This window comes from Episyrphus balteatus, chromosome 3 (assembly GCF_945859705.1).
Source record: "Episyrphus balteatus chromosome 3, idEpiBalt1.1, whole genome shotgun sequence".
Lineage (NCBI taxonomy): Eukaryota > Metazoa > Arthropoda > Insecta > Diptera > Syrphidae > Episyrphus > Episyrphus balteatus.
Genome location: NC_079136.1, coordinates 119,588,827 through 119,610,638, shown reverse-complemented (window position 1 = coordinate 119,610,638; position 21,812 = coordinate 119,588,827). Strand labels below are relative to the sequence as shown.

The 21,812-nt window shown below is 29.3% G+C and overlaps 1 protein-coding gene and 1 long non-coding RNA gene across 9 annotated transcripts in view; one reads left to right on the top strand and one right to left on the bottom strand.

Annotated features, from left to right (window-relative positions):
* The window catches only part of LOC129916343 (neuronal acetylcholine receptor subunit alpha-7), a 235,269-nt gene extending 217,964 nt beyond the window's left edge, over positions 1–17,305 (bottom strand). For 7 of the 8 annotated variants that reach the window (XM_055996207.1, XM_055996213.1, XM_055996214.1 and 4 more), the window contains exon 1: positions 14,223–14,613. The gene's annotated coding sequence lies outside the window, so the exon portion shown is untranslated. Of the gene's footprint in view, positions 1–14,222; positions 14,614–16,694 lie in introns of those variants that run through there. The other variant, XM_055996208.1, reaches the window with a different exon arrangement.
* On the top strand, positions 16,024–16,643 carry LOC129916345 (uncharacterized). The gene is made up of 2 exons (XR_008772443.1): positions 16,024–16,282; positions 16,450–16,643. It is a non-coding gene; the product is annotated as an uncharacterized LOC129916345 (long non-coding RNA).
* Positions 17,306–21,812: the final 4,507 nt, after the last annotated feature.

The following is a 21,812-nucleotide window of genomic DNA, read 5'->3' as shown; positions in this document are numbered from 1 at the left end:
GAAATTTTTGGACTGAATGGTGAGACATTATTGACACGCATTGACAATCAAATTAATTGGTGTTTTTTTTTTAATAGTCAACAACAACTTGAAGGCAATATGTGCGACTGGATTTTCTTTTAAAAATAAATAGTTTTATCTAAGAATTATTATATTAACCATGTCGGGTTAATTTGTGTTATGTCATGTCGTTCTGGCATATTTATCTATATATCTGATATATTAAACGAAATGGTAACGGAGTTACGAATAACAGAGTTACGCGCGACAGAGTTACGGCCGTCAAAGTTACGCGAAACCGAAGTTACGAAAAACTAGAGTTACGAATTCTAAAGTTATGTTAAGCTATGACATGTGATTTTTGGGTTGGCAACAATTGCAACAACAGTTCACCACACCAAAATAATGTCTGTAAAAAAAAAAGGGTGGTTTGGTTATTATTTTAATATAAATAATAACAAAGTGGGTATTACAAAATACGCTATGAATAATTATATTAATTAATAGAACTCATGTTTTTTTTTCTATTTCAACATTTTTGCGATCTTCTCACAAAAACAAAACCATATATATATATCTATACATATCCAATCAAAATTTTACAAGATTAAATAACACCCATTTTCGCTTTACTCATTTAGTTCTGACCAATGAGAAAAATGTTAATCTCTTGTTTGTATTTCCATAATTCCATGTCGTTCCTCGCAATTGTTGCCAACCCAAAAATCACATGTCATAGCTTAACATAACTTTAGAATTCGTAACTCTAGTTTTTCGTAACTTCGGTTTCGCGTAACTTTGACGCTCGTAACACTGTCGCCCGTAACTCTGGTATTCGTAACTTCGTCGGTTTCCCATATTAAACTAATTTTTGGTATATTTAACTATTTTATGATTAAAAATACCTGAAGTACATAAAGTTATTCTTGTGGTTATTTTTTTTTTTTTTTCTTTGTATAAAAAAGAAGAAAAAATGCTACTCGTTATAGGTTTAAACAAAAACTATAAACTTTCGAGATTTTCATCAAGTCTCCTCCGTTGGGGTAAGCTTAATCGTAGCGGAGGGTTTATACGGTGACTACTACTATTAAGCTTAGAGCTATGCGATCGCGAAACGAAAAAGTGTTCCATATATTATTTTTGACACAAAAAGGTGATCAAAATTATTTGTTGATATTTTTATATGAAAAAGGTTCTTGAAAAGTGTAATTAATAAATACAAAAATTACTAACAGTTACATTTTTTACAGTTTGTATTAACCAATAAGATATTTCAATATAAAAAAAAGTTACGCATACACCACAGTGACCTACAGTTAGAAAGCAAACAAAATAATTAAAATAAATTAAACCAGTTCACCTCTGTCGAAATTTTTCATATATGGGATGCTTAGATTTCGGACCCATTAAGTATCGCAAGCGAAAATTGGTAAAGTATTTTTTACCCACTAACCCATGCAGTAAATGAAAACAAATTATTTTCAGTTAGGAGAAAATACTGCGGATATTATGTAGTACTAAGTTTTTAGGTATCAAGTGCTACTATATTACTTTTTTGTAATAAAGAAAAATTTCCCAAAAACGGCTCAACCAATTTATGCAATATTTTTCATAAGTGTTTTAATTTACTCGTACAAAAAAAAAATCAGAAAACTTTTTAAATTATATGTCATAACTTATTTTCTCGAGATATCAGTCGTAGAAATCAGTTTTAAGGAATTTTTTTTTTTCAAAAAAAAGTCTAAAAACCATGTATGAAAAATCACTGAGCGTAGTTAGCACCAGTCCAAAGATACACAGAGAAAAATAGACCACATAAAATAGAACAAAAACAATAAGATTTCTCTAACCTTTCATTTGGTAATTGTTTTTCTAGGTTTTTTTTTACATCGCAGCTATGAAGAGTTATGTATTGAAAACATCACATTTTTCAGATTTTTTCCGGCCCCAACTTCAGACTCAAATATCTTGAAATCCCCAAAACCAATTTTTGAATATATTTGGCTCACTTATAAAGCTCAACATAAGCTTTCATTTGATACTAGTTTCATCTGTGCACGACCTGGAAAAATGGGTCATTACCTTTGCAAAAAATTTGTTGAGCCGTTTTTGATAAATCTAGAAAAAAGTGTAATAAACGTAATGGGTAATAAAAAAGTGGATTTCCTTTTCGTTTTTTTTTTTTTTATTTTCGTGATTGAAGAATATATTTTTGATACTATTTTTGGAATGGAATATTATTATGGATAAATCTATTAGTATAATTGTGCAAGAACAAAATCGATAAGCCGTAAAGGAGATATATGGGAATTATCAAAAAATCAGGCGCACAGTCCATACAAGAATTTCAGTTTGATACAGGGCGAGTAAAGGGTATACAATACATAGATAAAAATCTGAACAAATTAGAGATTTTTTTTTTAATTTATTTGGAGACGATCGATCGGATGTCTTCATTAATTTTGTGTTAAGGACCACCCTATTGTATATATTGTAGGTATGTTTCGGATTCCCGAATCTTGATCAATATACATTCTCGAATCTTTATTTATGAATAAAAATGTATGTTTTTTAATTTTTTTGCATTAAACGTGTAAAGAGCGATTTTTGAAAAAGTCTGAAAAAAATGATTTTTTTTAACAAGCTATATCTCTAAAATTATAACAATTAAAAATCTGAAAAATGTTCACATGATAGCTGCACTTATTAAATTTGAGCCTGTAAAGTTTTAAATTTTTTGAACAAATGGTTTGGCTGGAATTTAAAATTGATCGAACAAGGTCCAAGAAACCCCATGTTATTCCCATAAGAAACTTCAACCGCTTGGCGGCACGGGTTAAAATTAAGTTAGAGACTTGAAACTTGGGGATTATTTTTTTTAGTTTATTTCCAACCATATAAGATCCTAGGAGCATAGAAATTCTAGTTATTTTAAAATAACGAACACCCTATTGTGCACCTTGCAATTCACATCATGAAAAGCCACATTTTCTATTTGCGAAAAAGTAGCATAGATTCCGCAGTTTTGGTCAAATTAAAAAAAAAAATAAGCCAATTTGTGCTTAAATGTATATTCTTTCAGAATATAACCTTACTTTATTTTGTTGTATGTTTTATTTTGCAAAAAAAAATTGGGTAAAGTTGAAAAAATTGATAAAAAAAATCACTTTTTCAAGATTTATGGGATAAAAACCTTTACTTAATTTGTTTAAACAATAGACTTATATACATCATTCAAAAGGTCTGGAAATCCTCTTTCCAAAAACATGTAACATATTGAGAATTGTTAAAAAAATGACTGAGATATTGGTAGATTACATCGTAAAGTCTGTAAAAATGGTTTTTTGTAAATTAAAAAAAAAATGGAGGGTTCCAAAAATATAACAAAATATTTTTATGCATTATTTGACCATACGAACAACCTACACTATGTAATTCGTCGGATGTATTTTCAGTGTCGCACCGTGTATTCAATCCAAGACCTTGACGGAATTTCTGAGGAAAATAACAGTTTTTTTTTTTCTGAAAAAAATATATCAGATATCTTATAGAATTTCAAAACTTTTATTAAACTCAATCTATGTAGAAATATATAAAATGAGTCAGACAGAATATTGCGCGACTCTTATTTATTATTATTATATATTTTTATTTATTTTTCTCCTGTATGTAAATATCGAGTTCGTGTATTTTTTTCTGAACAAATATTATTGAAGTCATAACTTTGGTCTGATTTATAACAGTGTGTAGGTACTCACATTTACACACAGGTACTCGTATAAGTATTAAATTTGTTTACATTTTTGTATGTTTTTTTTTTTTCGCTGTCATACAATATTGTATCACACTGTGATTCTTATAGGATTTTTTTTTTTTTGTATTTTCCTGTGTGTATTATTATTTTCCCTTCAATATGTGTATATCCATGTTTTATACACATACAAAAAAAAACTTGTTGTGTGGGCTTATTTAACAAAAAAAAAAATTATTGTCGTTGTTGTTTTTGGTACATATGTCGAATAGATGATGAGTTCTGTAACTCACTATTTGATCTTTTTTTCAATTTTCCAGGATTTCCAAAATTATATTTATTTGAGAGATATTGCAATACACATTTATATATGTGTGTGTTTTCTCTCAATGAGTAAAAAATTATTGCGGCAAAAGAGCGAAAATTTCTCTCACAGTTAATTCAAGTATATCTATTTTATTTGTTTCGTTTTTTTTTTTTTATTTTGGTCCTTCGAGCCGGAGTAAAAACTTTTGTTTTAATATTTTTTATGGGCAAGGACATGGTCTTTCTATTGAATTTGCTCTGGTTTTGTATTGGTGCAAGTGAAAAAACCCGCGTTGTGTGTAAACTTATTTGGTTTTCGAGGTTGAAAATGGATCCTTTGAACAACGACAGCAAAGACATTATTATTATCAAAAAGGAAAATAATCAAAATAGTTTTATTTTCATCGTGTTTTGTTTTTTTTTTTTTTGCAAACAAATAAAGAGCGAGAGAGAAAAAAAGAGAGTGGGAATAGTTTAAGGATAACTACTGGGATATCTTAGATTTTTGTTTTTAATATCTATTCTCTATGTCAATTGGGTGTATAGTAGATATAAATATATGTATGCATATTCCTTTTTGGTCTGTATCTAGGGCAGGAAGGAATATACAACGATGAAGGATATGAGGATAAGAAAACAATTGCTTGGACTCTATATAGTATACCATTTTCTGTTGCATTTAAATTGCTAGGGATGAAAATGGTTTTAGAGGAGTTTGGGTGGGAAAAGGGAATAAATCGGGCCATGTCCTGTGTGTTCTTTATTATTGCGAAAGGTTATTGCTTTCGATTTTCCATTCTCATTCTTTATTCTTCATTTTTTTTTTGTTTTCTAACTCGTCTATTTAAGTGGAAGAAAAAAAAAAAACTCTAAGCTGGAAATTTCGTTGTCCTTTCGTCAGTCAGATGGTTCGTCTGTCTCTTAGTCCCTATGACGTCCTCCTTGTCGTAGTTATTCTGCTAAAACAATAGAAATAAATTGAGGATGGGATTGAATATATATAAATCTATGTTTATGTAGGTCTACTATATATGCATTTGGAGTAGCATCAGAAGGACTATATTGTTTTCGTTAGGTTACTGCAACATTGTGCGAAATGGCATAGTAGGACAATTTGCATAGCAGCACCACATTTATAGAAACTTTGGTTTCTGGTATTTGAAGGATTTAATTAAATTTTTACCAGATATCTAGATTTTACTGCTTAAATTGATGTTCTTCTGTCCAATTGAATATCACACTCTCTCTCATTCACTCTCAGTCTCTTTTTCTCTTGCGCTCTTTTTTAGACGTGTATAGATTGAGGTCATCCACATTGAGAAGATACTGGGATCAGAAAGGACGAACGAACATTGGGGGGGGGGGGGGGGAAGGCTCTTGAAGATGGATTTGTTGCTTTGGTATATTTTCCTGATGCTACTGCTGCGAGTTGCATTGATGATGATGGTTTTTGGAGGAAAATTGGAATTTATAGCGTTTTTGCGAGGGCAATTTTCAATTATACATCCAATGATGCTTACTCCTTAGATGCCTTATGCTAACTTTCGGGTCTTTGATCGGATTGAATTCAAGGAGAGATACGAGTTGAGTATATACCCGACCGACAGGCCGAGGATGTTTTGGAGGTTTTTTTTTTGGGAGGTGCCTAGAACGTGCTTTGATGAGATAAAAAGTAAAAGCAATAGCAATATCATTTTATTATCTTCAAGAGATGTTAAATGAATGGTTTTTGGCAGAAAGTGAGAAGGAGGTAGGTTTTTTCTTTTTTTTTTTTTTGTATAATTTTATTTCATTTTTAATGTAAAATAAGGGATCACTTACTTTGGACTATTTTCAGACTTTTTTAACCTGGGTTTTCTTTTATTTGTTTGGTTTTTAATTTATTTTAATTTTTTTGGTTGGAGGTTATGTGTATGTGTTTTTTTCCCTTGGTGGGTGACTTGGCATGTGTCCTTTTTATTTTTGTTGGGTAGATATATATTTATTTCTGTGGCACGTTTGTTTTATCTGAAGTTGGTAGACATAAAAATATTTTTTTTTTCTCCTGTAATTGGTAGCCCCTCGAGGGATTATTGTTAATTTTTGTGAGGTAATACTTTTGAACATTTTGGGAACTTATCCATGGTATTCTATATACATAATATTTCTGAACCTTCTAGAGAAAGTGTTATATACTTTTATAATTTTTTTTTTTTTGAATGAGACGATGATGGTACTTTGGAAAATCTGTTGGGGCCATATTGATGAGAGTCGACAAAAAAAAATTCGATATAACAAATTATTAAAATTATTTAAAAGAATTTCTGAAAAGTTGTGCAGGGTTTGTATGATATATCGATTTTTTTTTTGACAGGAAAAACTTAATTTATTTCATCAATCAGAATTAAATTCTGTTGGATTACAGCAAGTCAGAATGAAAAGAAGGAGAAAAGAAGAAGATGAATTAATAGCATAGTTTTTGATGGTATTTTTTTCTTTATTTAACAAAATGAAAGGTAGATAATAATTAGATGAATGTATACTTATCAAAATATTGGCCCATTTTCAATGTATCATTTGATTACACAGCCACACAAAAAAAAAATAAAAGTTCTGACCTGGGATTGCGACTAGGTTTTTCATATAGTTTTTGGATCGCTTAAATCGAATCCGAAGTCTATTTTGCCAAATCACGTTAGGTTTTTGAGATATCATCAAAAAAATGTGAGATAAGAACTTTTTTTTTTAGTTTAGACATTTTTTGAGGATATTTCAAAAACCTGACGTGATTTGGGAAAATAGACTTCGGATTCGTTTTCAACGACCCAAAAACTATATGAAAAACTTGGTCGCAACCCCAGGTCAGAACTTTTATTTTTTTTGTGTGGCTGTGTTATTTGCAAAATGGCGAGTTAACCAATATATCTTTGTATATTTACTCTACGATAAAAAGGTTGCAATGAGCCTGGTAAAAAGAGATGCATGTAAAAAAATAGATCTTTGCAAGGTGATAGGTGCTTAACATAAGAACTATGGCCCAATTTATTTTTTAATGATACATGGGCGACTTTTTTCAAACTCTCCAACTAGCACTCAAAAGCATCCTAAGTTCTGGGATAAAAATGTCAAACGGAACAATGAGAAAAAAAACTAATTTGTCAGGCATATGGTGATTTTGGCAATTAAAGTCTAATTTTTGAAAAAAATGATTTCTACGATCTAAACGCGTATTAAATTCCAATGACTTCACTTTTTAAACTAAAACCAAACTTTGAAGAACATCTTTCCAAGTTTTAGAAACAGAGATGGTTTTATGCTCAGATAATTGGAAGTTTTATAAGCTTTAAGATCGTTTTTTTTTTTTCAATCACCAATTACTGAGAAATTTGGTAATTTTTTGTATTTTTGACAAAATTGGAGGAATGATATTCATCTACAGAATATACAAGATAACCGCGCTAATTGTTTTACGAAATTTTGACAACAAAATCCCAGCAATTATAACTTACTTAAAAATCTTTGTTATCAAAAAGGAATTTCAAAAGTTTAAGCTTCGTTAACGTTTCTAGAAAACTTATATCTTGTATCATTTTCTTAAAGAAGTCTTATCAAACTTCGATGATACTTCGGTAGGAATTCGTTAAGTAAGTGAACAAAATAATTCTTTAACAACTTCTCAGTAGTTTGATACATATAATTGTGGGTCAAAAAAATGGAAACCGTTTAGAAGATATTCGCATCCAAGTCGCAATGCATAGGGACACCATAAGAAAACTATTGAAATCAGTGGGCATTGGTTTGGATGCGAATATCTTCTAAACGGTTAAAGCAACCGATTTGATGCCAAGGACTTTTTTGTATAACATTTAAGCCCTTACAATAATCCATCTTACTAATTTAATAATAAGGCCTTTTCATTGAAGTAGAAAATTTTGAAAAGTAAAAAAGTTTGTATATTTTTGTTTAACTTTGACCTCGAATATCTTTCAAATGGTTAGATTAATAAAAAAAAAAGTTAATAAGACCTTTTTTGTGGAGCAATTTGTTTTGTTTTGTTATAATTTTTCAATTTGTTACAAAATTAAGAACAAAAAAACAATTTTTAAAGATTTTCTCGATTTTTGGACCTCAAATATCTACTAAACGGTTAGATAATTCAAAAAAGTGTATTTAACATTTTTTGTAGAGCGTTCAATATTCTACAAGAATATGTAAAAAAAAATTGGCTAAAAATTCAATTAATAAAAAATAATATTTTTTTTTTTAGTAGAAGCTTGATGTAAAAATGGAAAATTAAAAATCCGAGGACCTTCCCATTAAGATAAAGAGCTCATATTTGGCGAGTATATTCTAGAGGTGTACCAAATCAAAAAATCGAATTTCAATTTTTTTGACCCACCCTAATACATATGTGTGTTATGTTTTTGGTCGCACGTTCTTAATTATAAGAATACAAACTGATATAAATTTAGGCTAAAAGTTGTAAAACTATAAGATGTTTTTTTAAAAAGTCAGAAGAGCAAATTAAGCACTAAATAGAACATTGTAATTACAAGGTGCAAAATAGAAAACACCAATTATCTTAATTGAATTGAATTGAATTAAAAAAACCTTTTTTTAAATAAATAAAATTTAAATTATATAAAATGGTTCAACAAAATTAGTAAATTTTGTGATTTTCTGAGCGGTAGGCATTTTATCCATTTTATTCCTAGAAAGGAAATTCTAGGGATCAAAGTTTTAAGACTGGGGCAAATAAATTGACCTCAGAAGTTAAGCTAAGCTTGTGGCGTGCATTAACTTAATATTTTAATATTAAAAAATATGTTATTATAATATAACTGTTGGCCAAAAATAGTATACATTGAAATTTTATTTTCAGTCAATTTAAGACGCATTCGCTTTAAATGCATCAATCATTTGTTGGAGCAACGAAAACCTTAGAGTATTTTTTTAATAATATAATCATTTGTTATTGGTGCAATCGGGCTAGCTAAATGACAAAAAACATTCAGCTGAAAATACCATTCAGTTATCACCTTTTTTAGAGAAATATTAAATTTTTGTCCCTTATAAAATGCACTGGAAATGAGACTACTCTGCTGCACAAAACGCAGAATTATGTCCATCGATAAAAATAAAACACTAATCGAGACCTTTTCAATGATATAGGTCATTAACTGTCACATCAATAAGACAAAAACGCCCTTTGTACTAATCGTCAAATGTTTTCAATTGAAAAAAAAAAAAATGTTACACATACGCCACAGTGACCGTTTATATTTAAATAGTAAACATGATACGAAATTGTATATACATATGTATTTGTACATCAAGTGATTAAAAAACAGTTTTACTTTATAATGCTTTATTTGTTTAATAAGAAAAAACCCCAAATTAATTACTTTTTTTGTGTGGCGATAAATATTTGCCCACAAAAATGTTTATCTTCTTTTATTTCATATTTTTTTTTCTTTTTTTTTTTTTTGTTTATTAGGGATGGTAGGATTTGAACTTTAAAGTTCATACGAGTATTATATGAATACAAAAGGAGTAACTTTGATTTTGTTTATCATTTTACTTATTTCAAACAAAAAATTGAAGGGAGAACATATAGAGGGAAACATTTTTCTTTTTTCAAAGAGCGCGCCTCTTTATCTGAATGTTTGCTCAGAGTAAATTTCGAAATAGACTCGTTTTCACATAAATTTGATATTAAATATTTGAATGGCAGAAAAAAATCCTTTTTGACCTTTTGTGGGATATGTTTCGAAATATGATATGAAAGACTTTGTTTTTTTGGACTTCACTTTGAAGTAAAGTGGGTGGAACCGATTTAGGGATGCGCCGTAGTGTAGCATGTGGGTATATACCCACATAATATATGGTAATGCATGTGTATTAGGAATTACAATAAATGGCTTTTTGAAACACTAGATATAACGGAGGATTCATTTATTTTCAAAGACCATCCCTTGGTTTCAACGTTAAAGAATTTTGATAACATTAATTATTGTAATATCATTGTTTTAACCATAGCATAGGGTGTTTTAACAAAGATAATGATTAATTTATTTAGGAATCGGTTACTTCGAGACAAAATTTAAATTTTACTTCAAGCATACATTTTGTTAACTTATAGACATTTTTTTCAGTGGGTTAAAAACTGCATGGTTCCCCAAATAATTAGACCAACGTCCATTATTTGTTCCCATTTATAAAGATTAAAAAAAAAAATTTTAAAGCTTACTAATTTACTTGTACTTAACCGTACGGTTTTATTTTTAAAATTTGTATTAAAATGTTTAAGAAAAAGTTTACACCACTAAAGTATTCTGTGTAAATGATCCTTGCGAATGTTGTTTTATTTCTTGATATTGACCTAGTACCGAATTATTTGTGCTAACTTTTTTTTCCCCAAAATAACTAAAGTTACTTTAAAGTTACGTATGTTAAGCCTTTCGAACCCAAACTATGAAAATCAATATTAAAAAATGATTTTTCAGTATTATCGTGTCAAAAACATCACAACTAAGAAATATGAATAGCAAAAAGTTATGTTCCAAAATAATAAATAACAAAACTAATGTGTTTTTCTCATAGAGCGGGCGGCCACTGCAGAAACGCTCAACTCATCGAGCTAAAGAAAATTTCAAATGGGAAGTGAAAGAGGGCTATTAGTAGTTACGAAAACCACAGGTCTTCCCGTTCGCATCCTGGCACGATTGGCGTGGTAAAGTGCATCGTGCATCTCATAGAGTTAAAAGACAATATTGGTGTCAAATTAAAGGTGCTATTGTAAGCTATCAAAATTCAGAGGTCTTCCGGGCGAAAGTCTGGCAGTTTTGTCATGCAGCCCGTTTTAAGGTTAGAAGCGATAAAAGTGAGTTTTTTCATAAAGTCTTGTTTTTTGGTATTTTGGTGGATGAGTTAAGGAGTTTTTTCACTATAAAATAAAAATAAGAGTTATTAGCATTTAAATATAAAACGATGTTTTGAAAAAAGCTTGATAGTTTATTAACAATGACCCAAAGTATATGCAAAACTACGAATAATTCACGAAAAAGTCTCAAATAATACGCTGCGCCCCTTACAACTTATCGAATTAAAAGGCGACTTTAATTTCAAATTAAAGCTTATAATGTCTTTTTTTGAAAACCAGAGGTCTTCCAAGCCAAAAATTTCAAGTTAGGTCACGCAGCTTGTTTTAAGGTTAGGAGCGATTTTCACTTAAAACGTTCAAGCAGGCTGGGGGGTGAAATGACAAGATGTGGCTTGGAAGACCTCTGGTTTTCAAAAAAAGACATTATTAGCTTTAATTTGAAATTAAATTCGCCTTTTAATTCGGTAAGTTGTAAGGGGCGCAGCGTATTATTTGAGACTTTTTCGTGAATTATTCGTAGTTTTGCATATACTTTGGGTCATTGCTAATAAACTATCAAGCTTTTTCCAAAACATCGTTTTATATTTAAATGCTAATAACTCTTATTTTTATTTTATAGTGAAAAAACTCCTTAACTCATCCACCAAAATACCAAAAAACAAGACTTTATGAAAAAACTCACTTTTTTCGCTTCTAACCTTAAAACGGGCTGCATGACAAAACTGCCAGACTTTCGCCCGGAAGACCTCTGAATTTTGATAGCTGACAATAGCACCTTTAATTTGACACCAATATTGTCTTTTAACTCTATGAGATGCACGATGCACTTTACCACGCCAATCGTGCCAGGATGCGAACGGGAAGACCTGTGGTTTTCGTAACTACTAATAGCCCTCTTTCACTTCCCATTTGAAATTTTCTTTAGCTCGATGAGTTGAGCGTTTCTGCAGTGGCCGCCCGGACTATCATGTTTGCACGTAAGCAACATACAGGGTGTCCCAAAAGTAATGGATCAAACGAAATATGCTCATAGGCCAACTTAAGGGCTCTCAGAATTTGGTAACTTGTTTATCCCAAATCCTTACGGTTTTCGATTTAATGCAGTTCTTCTGAAATTTTGAAAAATCCCTACTTGGCAACAGTATTTTGCTTCCTACGCCCATAATTGATTTTTGTTTTTAACAATTTTTTCACTAGAACATTGCCAAAATATTTAGAAACAATTAATTGATCAAAATATTTTTTATTTCATACGCCATTTCGCTGGAAATTAACTAACAGGTACAAGTTTTATAATAACTCAATTTCTAACTTTTATTTCAGAGCAACACCGCGAAAAAAATTTGTGTGGTGTGGCAATGGTTTATTATTTTAAAAACTTGCCCTGTTATTGTTGTTTTCAAAAAGGTATAAAATATTCCAAAGTTGCAGTTAGATCCAAAAATATTACAATTTGAATTCAACAAAACAGGGTTTTTCAGAACAAAAAACAAGCAAAAATAAACACATTTTCTCTAACTGTTGTTTGTTTATTTCTCTTTGAACGAAAGCCTCTATTTTTGTTTGTATTTTTGCTATGAAAAATCCTGTTTTGTTGAATTCAAATTGTAATATTTTTCGATCTAAATGCAACTTTGGAAACTTTTATACCTTTTTGAAAACTAGAATAACAGGGCAAGTTTTTAAAATAATAAAACATTGCCACACCATACAAAATATTTTCGCGGTGTTGCTCTCAAATTAAAGTTAGAAATTGATTTTTATAAATTTTGAAACTGTTAGTTAATTTGCAAGAAAATGGCGTATGAAATAAAATATATTTTGATTAAATAATTGTACCTAATTATTTGGCAATGTTTTAGTAAAAGAATTGTAAAAAACAAAAATCAATAATGGGCGCAGGAAGCAAAATACTGTTGCAAAGTAGGGATTTTTTGAAATTTCACAGGAATTGCATTAAATCGAAAACCGTAAGGATTTGGGATGAACAAGTTACCAAATTCTAAGAGCCCTTAAGATCCCCTATCACCATACTTCATTTGATCCATTACTTTTGGGACACCCTGTATATAAAAAAAAAATTTTTGCAAAAAAAAATATGGATTTCAGTCCTTTTTTCCATTAAAAAAAAAAATTAAAAGTATGATATTTGACTAACTTTTTTTACTAATCCAGTAACTAGGCATTATTCAATTAAGCCATCGAAATCTAAAAAAATTATTTAATGGAATATTTTTAATGAATTTTTAAAGATATGTTGCATGAGAGTAACGCTGGTACCGAAAGGGTTAACGTTTTGCTATGTTGCGTAACCCACAAAGAAATTTTGATACAATACAATCAGACTAAACCAAACTAAAAGGCACGCCTGCAGCCTTTTAATAGTTTTACAGCAACTATTGTAAACTTCTGGAAATATTTTATAGATCTTTAAATATCATATTCAAATTCATATTCAAATTTTCCACTAAACAATGTAAAATATTATTAATGCAAAGAAAAAATGTTCCACAGCCTTTTACTGGTTAAGCATTTTTTTTTTTTTTTAAATCAAAAATAATATTTTTATGTTACGCATACACCCCAGCGAACGTGAACTTTGATCATGAATACATAATTTGTTGCTACTTTAACAAAAAACTTAACCGGTGTTGATGGTTTTTTGTTATTTTTTTAACAATTAAATTATGATTGTATTGACATGGTAAAACAGCAAACATTAAAACCGAATTGTTTGTGATTTTGCTCTGAAAAATCCGTTTTGTTGAACTCAAATTGTAATCTCTTTAGTTCTAAGTTCAACTTTAAGCTTTTTTTAAAAACTGCAATAATAGTTTTTAAAAAAGTAAACCGTTGTCAAAAAATGCGGTACTGTTCTAAAATAAAAGTTGAAAATTGAGTTTAATTAATAATTTGCACTGTTAACTAACACGTATTGGCAAATATTTGAATAAAAGAACTGTTTAAAAATCAATAATAAACAGGGGAAGCAAAGTAAAGTAGTTTTATTTAAGAAAAATGTCAAAAAAAAAATACATTTAATCGATGTACAAGTTACAAAAATCGTAGAGCCCTTAACTTCAGCATATTTAAAAAAAAAAAAAATAGAAAAAAAAATAAATTAATGCAATAAAGCTTGAAATTTATGTACTTTCTAGATAAACACTTTACCTTATAGAAAATGTATTCGAATTTAAAATTTAAAAAAAAATAAATTATGCCACAAAACTGAAATTTTAAACGCAAAATAAAAATATATTCATATTTAAGTTTAAATATTAAAATAAATTTGTTTTTAAATACCGTTTTTAATCTGAAGTAACACTCTCCACCAGCTGTAAAATTTCGATCATTAAATATGCATTTATTTTCCATACTTTAATAATATTAGCGTCGATGAAATTTTATTTGGTTGGCTTTTGAATTTTCTTTTTTAATTATTATTATTAATTATAATTAAATTTATTTATAACTAAATTTAATTTTTGTTTAATTTTTTTTTTATTATTTTATATGCTAACTACTTAGTTAAAACAACTCCATACTGTTTTCTTATTTTTTAGTTATAATTTTTGATTATAATAATTTTGATTTAGTTTAGAAAAAATTAAATTATTTATTTTTTTTTTTTCAAATAAAGAATGAATCTAAAAGATAAAAATTATTGCGAGGTTAATTTAACACTTTATTTTAATCATTCTGTTTTTTTTTTTTTTTTTTAATTTTTGATATTAATTTGTTTTTAAATTTTTTGAAATGTTTCGATGAACACAAGTTATTTAATTTTATTTTATTGCAATAAAAAACACGTGCAGCTTTAATAAAAAATGATGAAAATAAATTGATTTCAAAAAAAAAAAAAAAATTTATACTTTTTTTTGTAGGTTTAATTTTTTAAATTATTTTTCTTCTTTTTTGTATTTAGCATTTTGTTATGATTTGTGTTTTTGTTTTTGTATTCCTTCGTAGATTTGTTTTTTTTTTTTAATTTAAATTAATTTAAGTTCTGTTCACTTTCCTGGTTAGCATTTTCTTTTTAATTTTTATTTTATTTTATTTATTTTATTTTAAGTTTGTGTTTTTAATTTTTTATCAGAATTTTATTATTAACATTTTTTTAATGAAATTTTATTTTGTGTGTGTTTTGTGTTTTTAGATTTTTATATTTAATTAATATTTAATCATTTCAGCAGGCTGTATAATTAAAAATATACAAAAAACAAATTTATTTTAACTCTAAATCAAAAAAAAAAATAAGAAAATGAGCAACAAATTTAATTCATCATTTATCTTGTTGAATAAAATCGATTTCATTATTTTTTTCTTTCTTTTCTCTTTTATACAAATGTAAAGTTAGGTATATACCAACAAAACATAAAATATAAAGAGAATCAATTATGTAGACAACAACAACAACAACAACAAAAATGTATCTATATACTTTATGTATACAGAAATAGTAGCAAAAGGTTTATGAAATTTAATTTTATTTTCAAAATTCAAGTCCTTTTTCATTCTTCATTCCAACGGTATTTTTTTTTTCGTTCATCTATGTAGCGATACATGAATTTTAATTTAATAAAATGTCAAAAAAAAAAGAAATAAAATTTAAAACAAAATGAAATTAAAGATACATGAGAAAAATAATACCATAGATTCTATTTTTTTTTTTTTTTTTACATATCTTTGTGTATGTGTAGATACAAATTAAGTTTTCTATCTTATTTGCCAGGTAGATAGATGGATATGTTGTATAGGAATTTCTTCGTTATCTTATTCTATTTTATTTTTTTTATTTTTTTGTATTATTGTTGTCCTCTTCTGCTTCACAAAAGCATCTCCAAAAAGACGAAAGAGGAATGAATTTACTTTTTATTGGAATTTCGGAGATATACACAAACACATACTCGTATACAGACTCACACACTTATCTACACTCCCGCACGCAATTTTGAAGAAGCGATAAGGACGAGCCAGCGAAATACAAAAAAAAAATCTCTTATCAGGAGATGATGTTTTTTTTCTGCTTTTGGATGATTTGGAATTTTTCCCTTCTTCCACTCACATTTTTTTTTTTATTAAAAATCAGAAGAAAAGTGAGAAGATATATATTAAAAAAAAAAAAGAAAAGCAAGACAAAAAAAAATCTGTTCGCTCAAGGATTTAATATTCTTTCAATTTTCATTAAGTGCGAATACACTTAAGTTCAAAAGCACACTCCAGGACTCCAGCAGATAGAAGATATACACCAATTCTGTGTGTTTCCTACTAGGTACTCCTTTCTCGATTCTCCCCCTCTTTTATGGAAGGAAAAACCATGGAATATTTATCGATATCAACAATTGCCTTGGCAAAGGATGTAGGTTTGTAGATACACTTTGCACTTTTTCGTTTTTTTTTTTTTTTGTTTTGTTGTATTTTTTTCTTCTTCTGATATCTTCTTCGAATGAAAGGATTTTTATTTTTGAGAAATTTAATTAGAAAGTTGAATTAAGGACTTTTTTTTGTATTTTTTTTTTTTCTTACACAGAAAATCTATTGGAATTCTAGCAGGCAAACACCACACACCAAAAAAAAAAAAAAAAGTAGAAGAACCATGCAGACAAGGGATACACTTTTTTTCTTGTTGGATATATTTGAGATGATAATGGCGAGAGTCCTTTTTCCTTGGCAGAGATTTTGGATTTGAAAATTTAATACAAAAAAAAAAAAATCCAAAGAAAATAGTCTTTCTTTTTTATTTTAAATTAGATTTGTTGAATATAAATAAATTACTTCAAGGATAACGCGCAAACAACAAGGATCAAACAGAGAAGGCTGTTCTGGGGCTGGCTCAAAGAACAAAGAACAGGACAAAAATTTTGAATAAAATTTGAAAAGAAAAACGATTTTTTGTTTTATTTTTCAGTTCACTTTACACTTTTTCGCGAAAAATGGTTAAACAAAAAAATCTTGTTTAAATTTAATGTATATCCTTTTTCATTAAAAAAAAAAAAGAATCAACAAAATTATAATTTTCGTTTTTATTGAAAATATAAATTAAAAATTTAATTTAATTTAATTAAATTTATCAAGTTTTTTTTTTATATTTTAATTTTGTATATTTTAATAAAATTCAACTCCGAGCGACTCCGCGAACGAACGTTATGTGTGTCCTTTCTCTGTGTATCCTTGCAACTTATTGAGCAAAAATTTTGTAGTCTTGACAGCTTTTTTGGCCATGGACCATCATCATCCTCGTAGTCGTCGTAGTTGTTGTCGTTCGTTATAGTCGTTGCGAATGGAAAATTAGATCTCTTTTTTTTAAACTGAAGGAAGTTTTCGATTCTCCTGATGTACGAGATATACCTACGATACGAGAGTAGATTTAGGTAGGTATCCCCCGTTTTTGTTGGATGGAAGTTGTTGTTGTTGTTGTTGTTGTTGTTGTTGTTGTTGGATATTTGGATTGTGATGCTGGAGATGATGACTCTTTCTCCTGTTTACTGTGTGTGTAGAAAATTAAATTGGAAAATGTGAGTATATCTTCTAAATACAAAAGAGTGTTGTGTGGAGGAGCAAGCAGTATTGTGCGAAAGCTTGCGCAGGAACTTCATTTATTTTATTATAATTTTTTTTTTTTTTTTTTTTTGTATTTTTGTTTGCTTGCTCTCCTTGAATGGGTATTAGAAAGCAGCAACAGCAGCGAATGTTGTTGTCAGCATCAAATCCTAGAGTTGCCCCTAGTTTAAATTTGTTGTGTTTTTTTTTTTTTTTTTGTAATTCGTGTGTGGTATCTAATTCATCGGAATGTATTTCATCTATTTCTCTTTCTTTAAATGGAAGTTTTATAGAGGTCAGGGGTGGCGAAGGTTTATTTGGTTGTTTTTTTTTGTTGGTACCGAATTAATATTTTTTTGGTTATTTACCTATTACTTGAATATGTAGCACAAAATTACTAAGAAGGAGTTGATTATTCTTCAGTGCTTCTGACATTCTTCTTAAAGAAGTAATTAAGTTCATATTTAGTAGATAAAAAGTGCACGTGGAGGGGCAGTTCTATAGAAGCAATTGTTAAAAACACAAGAGAGAACAAATAAAGAAGCCATAAAGCCATACTAATTATACAGAAACAATACTATTTTGTACTCCTTGTGAATTTACTTGCTCTACAGAGCAAGTATTGGTTTCGTGTCGAAAAAAAAAATTGAGGTCTTAATCAAAACCAACATTACGATGATATAGAACTCCGAAAAAGTGGGTCTCGCAGTTCCGTCCGTTCGTGTGTCTGTGCAGCTATCTGTACACATTTCCACAGCCTTAACGGGTGGATGTATTTTCTTCAAATTTGGTATAGATGATTTTAATGGAATTCTGAAAGTTTTTCAATTTATACCAAATATCTCGAAAACGGCTGTAACGGTTTTGTTTAAACTTTGAATACGTAATATACAAAACGATTGCAATAAAACTGCATTTTTATTTTTTCATTTACACCCACATAACATAAAAGTGTTTTGAGCTGCAGGTCGTGCATTTTATTTTTTAAATAAACCTTTCCCGATTGGATCTTCTTCATAGTTTTTATTCACTCAAATTTCTTTGTTTTTTTTTTTTTTTGTATTGGTTTTTGGATTTTTATATATGAACTTATTTATTTTGTATTGAAACAGAAGATAGTTGCTTGAAAAAAATAATTTAATGAATTTTTTTTAACATCTAATAATTTATGTTACTCATTTGAATTATTAATAATGTTCATTCAAAACCTTCAATATAAATTATATTCCAAACAAGTTTAGCTAATTGTTTTTAATGGATTTATAGTTAAAAAAAAAAAAGGTATGCTTTTTTGGTTTAAGCGAAAAGTGCTATTTTCAGCCACGCTCGCTCTCCTGTTTCCTAATAATACCTTTCCAATTTTATTAAATTAAATGAAAAACGTGTTCGTAGCAGTGTTAGCTTGGCCTACAATATTGTCAAATTTTTCCTAGAAAATGACAATTTAATACCTCTGATTTTTAAACAATTTTTTCTTATTTTATTCATGTATTATAACATCATCTATCAAATACATCAACTTCATTTTAGATAAAAAAAAAAACACACATTCACGGCTGTTCTGATTCCCATTCGAATTCTATTTTTCTCCCGTTTTCGAATTTAAGCTGATCCGAATTCCATATTCGAACACATTATGCGTATTCATAGGTGTTTCGAAAAAAGAACGGATCTACAATCCGACAAGTTTTTGCCGTTTTTAATCCGGGTAGCATTTGCAACCGGATAAAAATTTTCTCCAACAAAACTCGAACGGAAATCAAACAACCGTTTCTAATTCGTACGGATTCAATTTTCGTTTCCGTTTTTCAAATTCGAACGAATATTAGAACAGTCGTGATTAAAAGAAAGCTGTTTTTGTCCAAAAATTTTTTTTTTTTTCCAATTTCTTAGAGATAACAATTTTGATTAACACGCTTATCTTAAATGACCACTCTTTTAAATTTCACTAACTTATTAATTTAACACAGCTTATATTCATGCGTACAAATATTGATAAAATTTGCCAAAGGGCTAATTTTCCTTGACATGTTTTATGTATCCGATGTTAGAAAATTACAAAAACATAATTTTTATGATAAGTAGTTTTTACGTATAAAAATAATAAGAAAAAGATATAATTTTCTTAAACAAACAAACTTTTGCGAAGAAGTGGCAGCCATAATAACTTTTGAAGCAAACAAATGCAGCGACACTTCAGATGAACTCATGAAACAACCCGGTAAATTCCCTTATATGAAAGTATTACGGTGAAGCAGTAAAGAGTGGAACAGTTGTGGCCTTTTTTTAGGTCATGACTTTAAAGAAAGAAAAACCAAAAAACAAAATTTAAAAAAAAATTACACATACGCCACAGTGACCGTTTAAGTTAAATCATTGAAAATTGTGCACAAATTAACAAACATCGTGTAATGGTGGACTACGTAGTAGAGGAAGACCATGTCTAATGTTGTGCTAGAAGCATTTTCTTGACGAAACTACTTTTCTTTTACTTTTTCTGTAACTCGACATAGATCGTTTTTAAAATCCATCCTATGCCGACAACAACTGTACAGCACGTGTCTGACACTTTTTTCAAATCCTATGCCAAATTTTGTTGAGTAACATTCAATCATTTACAAATTTCACGTGTTGTCAAATTGAGACGTGACACTTACCCTAGTTACTTCATATTCGCCAGCACTTGAAACTTTTACTTTTCCGAAAAGTGAAATGCCAACCCTGCTTGTTATACATAGTACTTACTACTTAATTCAGGGACAGCACTGTTCAACAAAAAGTACTCATAGATTTATACTTAGTTAAAAAATGAACTTTCTCACACTCCTCGCTCTCTCTCTCTCTCTCTCTCTCTCCCCATCTCCCCAAATAATACATCTCTCGCAATTTTGATAACAAGTGCGTTTTCTCTCTCTCTCTCTCTCACTCTCTCTTTTTATTATTAAATTTCTACCCCCACTTTTTCTCAAATTTTCTTCTCCTTTTGTCCTTGTCTGTATGTGTAATTGAGAGTTAAATAGATGCCAAGGATATTTAACGGGTACTGCTTTCTGCTGCTGCTGTTGCAAGCAAGTAAAGTTAGAAGAACTTTACACGTTTGTTTCTTTTTCTACTTTTCTACATTCGACATTGAAAAAAAAAAAGGAAAATCACAACACAACAACAACAACAAGGATCAACAACAACAACAACAACAGTAGTATGAGAAAAAAAATTAGAGAACTTGGAAAGAAAAAAAATGAAAAAAAAAAAGGAAAACACAAGTATAAAGCTCTCCACACTTCAAATTGAATTTTGTATTGTGTGTTCCTGCTGAACTTCTGGTTCTGGAGAGCTCTTATTCTTCTTCTACTACTTTTCGACTTCGTTCTTCTTCTACTTCCTCTTCATCGTCACATTCTCTAGTGTGCCGAACGCAGTGTTTCTTGTGCGGTGTTCTATATACCTACTTGGGGGACACAAACTTAAACACACAAAGTTTTGTTGTAACGGTACCTTGTACCTTCTCCTAGTCCTTTCTACCTTGGAAAAAGGATTCTCGTTTATTTATTTTATTTTTTTATTTCTTGCCTTGCCTTACTGTAGCCGTTACCTACCAACTTGCAACTTGTACTGTGGCGTGTGTCGACGGTGGTGAAGTATATCCTTTTTAAATTTGTGTGTTTTCTCACGTTTTTCATACACACATGTGTGTGGGCCGTCTTTTGAATGGGTAAAGTATAGAAAAAAAAAGAAGTGAAGGTAGGCAGTTTGGGGGTAAGGTGAGAATATATGCCTATATGTGTGGGAAATATTAAGTCCTTTTTAGGGTCTTGTTTGTTTTTTTTTTTTTTTTCTTTTTTTGCTCTTTGCCTTCTTTATTATTTTTTTTTTTTTTACCTTTTCGCGCTGATATGTAAATATCCAGGAGTGTACTCCTGTGAAGAATGTCCTTTTTCTGTTGATAATGAGTGTTGAAAGGCATAACATTCATTATTTCTGGTTATTGCTAATGACACACACAAAGTGTCGACACAGACGACGTATATAAGATAGTGAATTGAGTATGAGTGAAAGGATATATTATGATGTCCTGGTGTGGTGCTTAGAAGAGTGTGCTATGATGTGTGTGCTGTTTGAGATGTGCACTTTAAGGATTGAGTAGGTAACAAAAGTTAAAGTAAGGACCAAGGTAAGTCTTTTCAGGTTATTTTTTTTTTTTTTTCTTTATGTGTTTATTTATTTTTTTTTTTTTTTTTCGTTTTTCTTGTAAAAAAAAAAAGAAGAATTTAGGTGTTTTGTAAAGGATTTCCGTTCTGGTGAATTCTATGTTACAATGCCTAGAGCAACAGGAAAATCTTTGACAGGACAAAA